This window comes from Tachysurus fulvidraco, chromosome 9 (genome assembly GCF_022655615.1).
Source record: "Tachysurus fulvidraco isolate hzauxx_2018 chromosome 9, HZAU_PFXX_2.0, whole genome shotgun sequence".
NCBI lineage: Eukaryota > Metazoa > Chordata > Actinopteri > Siluriformes > Bagridae > Tachysurus > Tachysurus fulvidraco.
Genome location: NC_062526.1, coordinates 19,884,513 through 19,896,351, shown reverse-complemented (window position 1 = coordinate 19,896,351; position 11,839 = coordinate 19,884,513). Strand labels below are relative to the sequence as shown.

Here is an 11,839-nt window from a genome sequence, read left to right as displayed (position 1 = left end):
TTATTTGTAATTTTACATTTTTGTGTAAAATTCAGCAGGAGGCAGAGCATGCCAATATGGAACAGACAGGTCATGGAGATGAAGAAGTGCAAATCAAAGGTGATGAAACTGGGCTGTACTTATACCACAAAAAGCAGATGAAATCTATTCATTCATCGTTCACAGCTTAGTGCCAATGTCTTGGCAAACCTTATTTAATTTGACAAATTGGATTATATATCTTAGACTCGATTTTAAATGTTTTGTGTAAACAACACAATTTAATTTTATTTTCAGATATTAATTAGCACATATATACATATGATTTCATATATAATAAACTATATGTTTATTATATATGAAATCATATGCATATATGTGCTACATTAATAAGATACATTAATAAGATACATAATATATGTATGCAAGTCTTTTCTGTGCAAAGATAAATAGAAAAAAAATTAACCTCTATTTATTTTAGTACTGTGACTTGACTTGCTTAGGGTGAACCCTTGACTTGCCTTGACTTGCTTGATTTATCTGAACTGTGACTTGAGACTTGACTCAAGACTTTAAAGGGTTAAGACTTTAGACTTGCTGGGACTTGACCATGTGTGACTTGTCCCCACCTCTGCCCTGCACATTATTCATTGATTCATTATTCTCACATAATATAGTCTATGATCTCTAATTCAAAATCAACAGAAAACCTAAATGAAAGTCTACATAATACAAGATTACATATTTTCGAAGTTTAATATGAAGTGAGTATAATACAAGATAGAAAATATTGTCGATATGATAGAATTTCATTGCATGTTTCTTTAGCATTTTATCTTAAAACATCAACATATAAACACACAAAGACAGCTCAGGTGATTGACTAGATTTGGCACAAAGCACATTGTAGATAGTTAAATGATGTTGTGGAACTTTCTTGAAAATAGCACACTGTTAGGCATAGGAAAGAGTAGAAAGTTTCACAATTTATTTCTGCTTCTGTACAAAAGGAACCAATGTTCCTTCTAAAACATGAGCGAGGAAGTGCATGCACATTCGTTACATTTAGTATTTTTAATCATGATTAAACACCAAACTGAAGAAAGGAAGACATTGTGAATCAATGGCTAGTACAATGCTTGATCATTGAATGACCAGGATAAACTTTCCAAGGTCTGTAAGATATATTTAAATATTCTACAATTTCATCTACGATTAACTTCTCAGTATGTTTTCAACCAACCTATAATGAGCATATCACTTACACTAACATAGATATTTTTAATTTGAGAAACAGAATAGGGTTAGAACCCTTTTTATCCTGAACTTTAATTATTTTTCTCCTTGAAAAACACATTTCCATCTGGTTGCTTTTTCCATTTCACTGTGATGTTCTCTGCCATCCCATGATCCTTTAGTTTCTGCTTGATCTGAAAAACAGGATTTTTATTACTCACTGATACATAGTGGAGACTCTATGTGAAATCTGTAAAAATGCAACAGAAACTGAAACCAACAGTCAGATTGTGATTACAGTACAGTGTGTCAGTGTCTGGTTCTGTCTGCAGTAATAAGAAGGAAAAAGTATGTTATAAGTGGAGTCTTTAGGAGGATGAGACTCACCTGCTCCAACATGGCCTCTTTTAGTGCAGGATCATTCACATCCTGACTTGACTGTACCTTCACTCTTATGATTCGTCTTTTGCTTGCTGGATATAGAAATGTATAGACACATACAAACACAAACAAGTTTAAATGTTTACTATTAGTTTAAATGTACAAATATTTATTTAAATATGAGACTCAATGAAACTTTAACTAACATGAGTAACAGAAGAAAGGCATTATGTCTGAGCACTGTGCATCAGCAGCCTGACCATTATTTATATAACCACAGTTTTCATTCTTCAGAGCATTATCAGGTTTTCCAGACATCCAGCTGCTGGTAGAGAAGCTGGTATTGTCTATCCACTTCCAGGTGTCTCTGGACAGACCGATCCAAACCAAGCCAGTGATCAGTCCTGGCTATAATTGAGTTTTCTGTTGCATTTCTAGCACTGGCCAGATCAGTATAATGTGTTCTGCAGTAAGACTGAGCTGCAGACCATGTCAGACGATTAGAGATGTAAATGTACCTCTGATTGCTCAGTTTTAATTCCTGAAAGAATAAAAACATTACCACTTGTTAATTATAAGTTGTAATAGGTTGTCTTATGTTACTGTATCAGGATAAACAACCTTAACAACCCTCTAATGCAGGGGTCTCTAATCTTTTCCGAAAAAGGCCAGTTTGGGTACAGGGTTTCATTCTAATTAAGCAGAAGCCACACATTCATTTAATGGAAGCCCTTTCCAGATAAGGTTGGACACATTCGGTTTAATGCAATCACACAAAACATGTGAGAAACATGAGCTTGAACCTAGTTCTCAGAATTACTATTACAAATGCCCTAACACACTGATCCACCAGTAAGCATTAGGTGATGGTGGGTTCAAGAAAACCAGAAAGGCCTAAAACCAAATAAAGTGAGGAATGTGTTAAAGTGTGGGAGTCTTAAATTAAAAAAACCTTTAAAAAAAATGGTTAGCAAAAAAGTGTTACGCAGAAACTAGAGAGAGGATCTTTTCTTTATTCCCCACAAAGACCTCTATAACCCCAAATCCAGGAAAAATTCAGTTTAGCAGCTTCATCTACACAGAAGAGTTTCACTCATTTGCATAAATATGTAGCATTTTCCCTTAAGTCTTATAGGACTAGACTGTTTTATAAGGCATTTGACCAAAAACCCTTATGCAGACCAACATACATTTTATCTCATTTTTATTGGAAACTGAGCTGTTGGGGGTTAAGGACTTGGGTCCAGCAGTAACAGCGTAGTCGACCTTGATGAGATTTAAATTCACAACCACCAATCAAGAGGCCAACATCGTAGCATCTAATCTATCATTTCCAGCTGTTACTGTCTACATCTCCCTCTGTCGGTGTGCATGGCTGTAATGCAACTCAAATATTTAAAGGATTACTTCGAAAAGTAAAACGTCTAGATGTAATTACACATAGAATGTATACAAGTTAAAAGATATCTTCAAAAGTATGAACACCAGTACACAATTTTCTGCATCAAATGGAAATGTCTTAAAAAGTTATATTTAATGAGAACACTAACACCACACTTTCGACACTGTTTTTATTATGATATCCTTCTCTCCTGACAAAAAAAAATGCTGTTCCTTACCATCGAAGCACACAAAGGGGTATGCGGAACTACATGGTATATCAGACCATCCAGAACCGTACAACACAACACACGATTCACTACTCGCCCAGTTGTCAGGCTGTCCTGAATTCCACAGTTTCGCACTTCCCAGTGGCTCATTTCCCATGGACCAGCGCCAGCTGTTAATGGCATCGTACAGTCCAATCCAAGCACTGGAACTGAATTTTTGTCCCTGTAATTCATACTGAAATTGACTCATTTCATAACTGGTTTTGATGATAGCCAGATCAGTGTATTCAGTTCGACAGTAAGCCTGAGCATCACTCCATGTTTTCCCCTGCTGGATCAGAAAGTAAATAGGGACAGACAGGACGAGAGGGACGGCTCCTGTGGATGATAGATTTTAAGGTTTTATGCAATTGTTACAACTCCAGTCACACCTCCCCCAGAGGGAGTCATGAACAGATTCCTAAGTTTACTTCCTTTCCTTTGTTCACATTTTCTTTCTGTGTCTTGATCTGTCTGTTTTCTCTGTTTTGTGCTTGTGGATTCTGTGTTTTGGATTTGCCTAATTGATGGCTTTTCTGGTTATTTGGACTCTGCCTCTTTTCTTGTTCTGCCCTTATCTCCTGTTTTGTATTCTATGCTGATGTGTCTTTATAAATATCAGCGTATGGATTCTACTTCTTCTGAGTCCACTTCATGACAGCAATGCTAGATCAACATTAATTTTTTTTCAGTATGATATTTCCTCTCATCTTTCCTTAAGTGCAAATCATTAAATGCTAAATGCATTTCTGTGTATTTTACATATGTATACATGATATACAGAATATGTAACTAGTACTTTGTCTCCTATAAATATTATAATTACTTTTGGTAGAGGTGGACTGTATTCTTTGCTGTATTATTTGCTCACCTGTGAAACACAGGAGCATGAACAGACGCTGTTCCATCACTGATGTGTTGAAACTCACTAAGAGATAAGAAATGTGATCAAAACCATTGGCTTCAGCAAAACAGATAACTGCAAGTATCACATTACAATACATCACATCAAATCACATCACTGCAACTCCCATTGTCAAGGACAAAATAAGACTTCAGAGTGTTGTTTGCTCCGCTGAGAAGGGGATTGGCTGCAACATCTATGGAAGTAAGACAGTGTTTACATTTTTAACTTTGGCTTAAACCCATGAAGTATAATTTATGTGGGGTGCAAAATTTTATATTGTAGTGACTGTCATAATATCATAAGACATAATGAATACATATTATGTTTGCCAATTTATTACGGTGTTCTCTATGCAGAGACAAGATACTTATTTTTCCTATTAGGAATGATGTGGAGTCATCATAATGTAATACTTTATATACTTGTGATATTATTTATATTTCTTTGCATGATTGAGTTTCTCATGGAGCTCACATGGCCATTTTTGGTGTTTAATGATTTTTCGAAATAATATTAACTCAGCTCTAGGTTATTTTTCATCTGTGCTACAACATTGCGGTTCTTGAAAGGCTTATGTAAATACAATAAGCAAAGATCATTTAATTAATAATCCAAATATAAATATGTTAAGATTCTGTATAAATACACATAAAATATTTAGATAAATGATGGAGAACTCACTGTAAAGTTTTTGTTTTTAACAATCATTTTTTTACAGTATTCAGTATACACTTATAGTATTGTATATTTATTAAATTTTTTTCATCACTACTGATGTTCTGGAATCTGTCCATGTTTTTCTAATAGTTAGATGTGGATCTGATTCTTATATTCTAGACTCTAATAATCGCCTGCTGGTATCAAGATCTCTGTACAGCTCTGCTCTAAGGAATACAATTATACTAAAAACATTCATTATTCCACATGTTAAGCTTTTTAACATGTTACGTTATTAATGCAGTATTTTAGTAAAGAACAGAAACATACCTGAAATATGAAGGAGGTAAACTCTCAATGTTGTAGCTTCTATAGTTCTCAGTGTCTTTCAGAGATGTTCTGCAGTATCTGACTAACGGAGTTACTATTTATCTTCTTTAGAAGATGATTAAATGCAAACCTCCTCCTCCTCCTCCATTTTGATAGTTTGCAAAACAGATTGGATGTAAATCTAAGACAGACAGGGCACAACTGGGGGAAAAAATACAAAAAAGACCAAAAATACAAGCCTTTTCTGTCATGTGATCACATATGGTGCTGCTTTTTGTAGAGCCCTGTATAGTTACCTTTGCTCTACCCTTGAATTAGTGCCTGGTGGACTGTACACTGTGACAATGAGCATGATAATGAATTATCTGGGTAAGTAGAATGGACTGCATTTAACAATTCTAAAATCCATCAGTGATGAACACTATTTTGAGACCACAACAACATTCCTTCACCATTTAGTCTGGGTGTAAATTTGAGTCTGTGGTGGAATCTGCTATTTTTTTGGGTTGTCTGCTGGGGCAGCAGCATCTATGATGAAGACGGGAAGAGACTGGATAAAATGATGAAGAAGATCAGCTTTCACCTGGAATGCACCCTGGAACCAGTGTACATGGTAGAAGAAAGGAGGATGACAGCCAAGCTATCATGTATGATGGAAAATGACTTTAACACCATGCTTGAGACTCTGATGACCAGCTGGACAGCACTTATAGTGGCAGGCTGCTTAACCTAATGTGTGAGGGAGAACTACCGCAGTTCCTCCCTTCCTGCTGCTTCTTGGAGGGTGCTCCAAGTAGACCCCACCAAATATCTAAATACAAACATATTTAATAGGTCTAATATTAATCTTGAACTTTTCTATAATATTAATCTTTGTATAATATAAAACCTTTACTACTATATTTCTACTGTTCTGCTTTGCATGTTTTTCATAATCAATGGATAATTTTATGTTAAGTCTTTTTATGTCTCTTTTTATTTCAATCACCTTGTCTTAATATTATAGTTTTCTTTAAAGAATCATTATCTTATCTTAAACACACAGACTCCCACCTCCAGTCTTGCAATTGCTTAGATTGCTTAGTCTTGCAACCTGGCTAGCTGAATAATTGCAACTTGAATACTGTACTTTGGGACATGTTTTGATAAAAAATTAATACAGGGCAATTCCTGGGTTCTCACGGGAATATGCTGAAACCTTCTTATTTTATTGTTGTGCAATGTTCTTCAATTAAGACTTTAGTTAGTGTTAGTGCTAGTTGGTGTGACACCAGGCACATGTCACATTCTGACAAAATAGTTTTGCATAAGAAAAGCAGTTTCCTTGTGTAAAAGGCTTGGTATCCACGGTCATATATTAACATTAGATGCATTTTTTGATTTTTTAAGTCATTGAAAAACGTTTTAAGTCAATGGCTATCATCATCTGTTCAATTACTAGCATAATCAGGCATTGAGTGGGAAGGTGATTCCATTCACAATTTCAGCAATCTTGTAAAAAATTATACAAAGAAGGACTTCTTTAAAGACACGACATACAGGCAGATCCAGGAAGACCAAGAGCATACTCGGCAGTATAATGTTGAGTGTCATGACAAACAGGCAATAAACAGCAGTTAGGAATACCCTACACATCAATAAGAATTACCAGATACAACTAGAGGACAAGCTATTCAAAACAATATCAACAATTTGGGTACAGAGGGAGAGTATAGATGCCATTTTACATTTGGTGTTAAACTGAACTGCTTATTTGTTTCCTTCTAGCAAATCAACCTATGCAAACAACTCTGTGTGACCTAATTTGAATAAAACCTTGATTAAATCAAATCAGAGTCTGGGTGGGAGTGTTTAGCAGGGCAAATCAAATAAAATTTTATTTGTCACATACACATACATACAGGGTACGACAAGCAGTGAAATGCTTTTTTGCATCTGGCCGGTATATAAGCATAAAAAATGCAATGCAATTTAGGATTTAAAAAAAAATAAACCAAAACCGAAAGTAGATAGATAAATAAAAAAGTATAAACTATATAAAAACGATATAAAATATGAAAATATATGTGGAAAAACAATGTATATACATATACATAAATGTGTATGGTTTTTTAAAGATTGTCCAGTGTCTATGTGCAGTATGGTGTGTAAATAGTGTATACTGTATAGTGTATAAAGTGGCACTGTGCTGTGCAAGTCCAGAGTTAAAGTGACAGTCCAGAGTTCAGAGATGGGGGATTCGAGTCATATGACTTGACTCGAGTCGGACTTAAGTCACACATTTGAGACTTGAGACTTGGTTGACAAATATTTAAAAAAAAAGACTCGACTTGACTTTGACTTGACATTCATGACTTGAGACTTAACTCGGGCTTGAGTTAAATCTAACCACGTGACGCAGCATGCAAGCGGAGTGAGAGCGCGCACTAACTAATAAACCTTAACAGTCGTGACGAAACATGGAAGGCGCTACTCCAAAGATTATTAAATTCGGGTACCGGGATTTTGTGCAAGTTGAGAAGAGAAGAACAGCAGTATGCGACCACATCGCTCACAACCGAATGACAAAGTTCTATCAAATTAATTTTTTTGCAAGCGCAGTGTAGTCTAAATGGTTGGTCACTGTTTATGTGGAAATGTCAGCTTTTTCGCAATACCACTAATTGGTCTTCAGTGTTAGGCTTTGAGTGAAAAGCTTATGGATTTTTTATGGGGATGCACAGATATATAAAAAACATAAATATAAATACAAAAATAAAAAACTTAAGAGTTGCAAGCACAGCCATATTCTTGTCTCGCATGCACACACACATTCAATTTAAAGGGATAGTTCACCCAAAAATAAAAAAAAATTCTTTCATAATTTTCTCACCCTCATGATGTTACAAACCTCTATAAATTTCTTTGTTTAGATGAACACGGAGGAAGTTTGTAACTAAACCATTCATGAGTCCCATTCATTTCCATAGTATTCTTTTTTCCCACTATGGAAGTGAATAGGGCTCATGAATGGTTTGGTTACAAACAGTCCTCAAAATATCTACATGTGTGTTCATCAAAACAAAGAAATTTATACAGGTTTGTTACATCATGAGGGTGAGAAAAAGGAGACAGAATTTTCATTTTGTGGTGAACTATCCCTTTAATTAAATTACACTCTCTCTCTCTCTCTCTCTCTCTCTCTCTCTCTCTCTCTCTCTCTCTCTCTCTCTCTCTCTCTCTCTCTCCCCCCCCCCCCAATAGTTAATTCACTTCAAGGTTTGTGTGAATCAATAATTTACGTTTTTTGATTGATGATTGATTGTTGTTGTTATTCTGTTGTAAAAAAGGAAGGATCTAATTTAAGGATGTGTTCATGTTATGTCATGTCAGGGAATGCCTGTTCAAAAAATGCCATTTGTTTGCAAAGAACCATTGTACTTTTTTATATATATACTTTTCCATGTTCTTCTGCCATGTTTGAGGCATATTGAAACTTTTCATGCTTTTATGTTGGCCTTATTTCAGTTACATTTACATCTTAGACTTTGTAGTTTTGATTTTTTTTTTTTTTTAATTTTTAGATTTTTATTGTATTTACAACTCACCTGTATGTGGACACCTTTTAAAAATAAATGCATATAATAATTTTTTGTTGCAAATAAAACTCTCATAGTCCATATATACTGTAGATTTAACTTTTCCATATATACTGTAGGTTTAACTTTTAACTTCTTGACATAAAGCAGTGACTTGACTTGACTTGACTTGACTCACAAAAAATTGACTCGGACTTGCTTGAGACTTGAAGGTTAAGACTTGAGACTTACTTGTGACTTGCACATGTGTGACTTACTCCTACCTCTTCCAGAGTTGAAGTGTCAATGCAAAAAAGGTGTGCATAAAAACAGTGAAGATGGAGGGAGAGGTCCAGTACTAGATACTGAGTGTTTCCTGGTTTAGACTCCGAATGGCCTGCGGGAAGAAGCTTCTCCTCATTCTCTCTGTGTTTGCTTTTCAAGGGTAAGCACTCCCCAGTCACAGGAATTCTCAACATTCAGGGTTACATACTGTACTGCATAATAATATATAAAGAAACAAATGAAGAAATATCTTAGTAGTAGTTTGCAGTTTTTGAGTTTAAATGTCAAACATACTTAGGTATTTTTACAGTACCGCAGTTTTCCAAAAAAAAGTAATTCACACTATAAAATAAACAGGGCTCTCAAGTTTTGAAGACAGGCAAGCGTGACATCTCCAAAATCCCCCCCCTCCACTGTGTGAGTGAGTGAGAGAGAGAGAGAGAGAGAGAGAGAGAGAGAGAGAGAGAGATTAAGGGTGCTTTCACACCTGCCTTGTTTAGTTCGGTTGAATCGTACCAGAGTTCGATTGCACATTTGGTGCGGTTCATTTGGGCAGGTGAGAATGCAGCAATCGAACTCTGGTGCGCACCAAAAGCGGACCAAACAAGTGTACCGAGACCTCCTTGAAGAGGTGGTCTCGGTACGCTTTCAAACGGACTCTGGTACGGTTCCATTGTGGTGAGAACACGGTCCGAGATCGAATAGACCTAACTGCAAAAAGTATTGCGCATTTTGGACTAAACCACTGCCGTAGTGGGTCGTTGGCAATATTTGCGGAAGATAAGCATGTCACAATTTCGCAAAAGTAATGCTCGCCGCCTCCTGAAGTGTCTTGTGATGCGTCTTCACCGTTTGCAGTGCATTAAAATGATCTTTTCAAGCTGCATCCAGGCTTCATTTTGAAAATTAAGACTTTGCATAGAATGCTGTATACAAGCGATGTAGCAGATTACAACCACAAACATAATTGCAGTGCGCAGTCTTCTCTCCATGGTGTACTGTATGCTGTATTTTCCTGTATTTTCCTCATTTTGTTTACTTCCGGAGTTTCGTTGAAATTTCCCGCACATTTATTCTGACCAATCGAGAAGCAGTTTAGGAAATACGCTCAAGGACATGTGGCCAATGAGTGATGTGGATGTTATCATATGACTGCATTTTGGTTTGTTTCAACTGGTGCAGAACATAACGATCAGTGTGGTGTGAAAAGGAACCAAAAACTGCTAAAAAGCTACAATTTATCATTTTTTGCTTTTGGTCCGGACCAAATGAACCAAACTATAGGTGTGAAAGCACCCTATGACTGTTGTTGTTTATTGTAAGTGTTTGTCATTTGCCTTTATCATTTGTAATGTTGGCTCCCATTTAAAACAGTTCGGCTCAAGCCCAGCCATTTTTAGGGTCATGATTGAGGACAATGTCCCATCCAGAGGCAAGCTGTTTCATTTTGAAGTTTTGTTCAAACCGACCATCGAAAATACCTTCTCTAATGAATATGATTTTTTTTTCATTGGTTGTTGCGTTGAATCTTACCCAGATAGTGGTATTTTCTGATTGGCTATTGTGTAGCCTCTTTTTTTGAAGCTTGCGGTGGTGGTGTGTGTGTTTACATTAACACAAGAACTCTGTGCTTGTTTCTAGTTACTGCTTGTCGCTAGTGGAGTTTGTGACTGTTAGATGCAGGCCGTTTTACTTGCCACGAGAATTCACCACAGTTTTCATTCTTGGAGTGTACATTCCCCCAGCACTAATTCTAAAGAGTCTCTATGTGAACTCTATGGGGCTATTAGCAATCTGCAGAATGTTCACCCCGATGGACTGTTTATCATCACAGGAGATTTCAGTCATGCAAATCTCAAGTCAGTGCTCCCTAAATTCCATCCATGTTGACTTTACAAAAGGGGGAAACACGCTGGATCTTGTTTACACAAACATTCCCGGCACGTCTCATACAGGGTCCCGCCCCCATCTCGGCTACTCAGACCACATTTCTGTTATGCTAAATCCAGCATACAGACCACTCATCAGACACTCAAAACTGGTACTGAAGCAGGTGAAACCCTGGCTAGCAGGAACTAAGACTTCTTTGAGTGCACTGACTGGGACATCTTCAAGGAGGCTGCAACCAACGGCGACTTCACCAACTTGGAGGAGTACACGGCATCAGTGACCAGCTACATCGCCAAGTGCATTGATAATGTGACCATCTTCAAGACCAACACCACACGCTCCAACCAGAAGACGTGGATGACTCCTAAAGTGTGTGCACTACTGAAGACTAGAGACCTAGCCTAGACCATTGCTGTTCACCTTGCTCACTCATGACTCTACAACAATGCACAGATTGAACCATATCATCACGTTTGCTGATGACACGACCATGGTGGGTCTCATCAGCAAGAACGACGAGTCAGCATACTGAGAGGAGGTGCAACATCTAACTGTCTGGTGTAGAGCCAACAACTTTTCTCTGAATGTTGATAAAACTAAAGAAATGATTGTTGGCTTCAGGAGAGCACAGTGCAACCACTCTCCTATGAACATCTCTGGAACCTCTGTAGAGATCGTCAAGAACACCAAATTTCTTGGTGTTCATCTTGCGGAGAACTTCACCTGGTCACTCAACAACAGCTCCATCACCAAGACAACCCAGCAGCATCTCTACTAACTATGAAGGCTGAGAAAAGCCCATCTCCCTCCCCCCATCCTGACTATTTTCTACCAAGGGACCATTGAGAGCATTCTGAGAAGCTGCATCACTGTCTGGTTTGGGAACTGCACCATCCTGAATTGCAAATCCCTGCAGCATCGACATTTACACAACATTGTGGATGACCCCACACACTCTCTGGAAAAAG

The 11,839-nt window shown here is 37.1% G+C and overlaps 1 long non-coding RNA gene across 1 annotated transcript; it reads right to left on the bottom strand.

Annotated features, from left to right (window-relative positions):
• Positions 1-3,152: 3,152 nt before the first annotated feature.
• LOC125145568 lies at positions 3,153-5,820 on the bottom strand. Its single transcript, XR_007143967.1, has 3 exons — positions 5,140-5,820; positions 4,117-4,173; positions 3,153-3,584 (listed from the first exon to the last, which is right to left on the bottom strand). It is a non-coding gene; the product is annotated as an uncharacterized LOC125145568 (long non-coding RNA).
• Between the last annotated feature and the right edge of the window lie 6,019 nt (positions 5,821-11,839).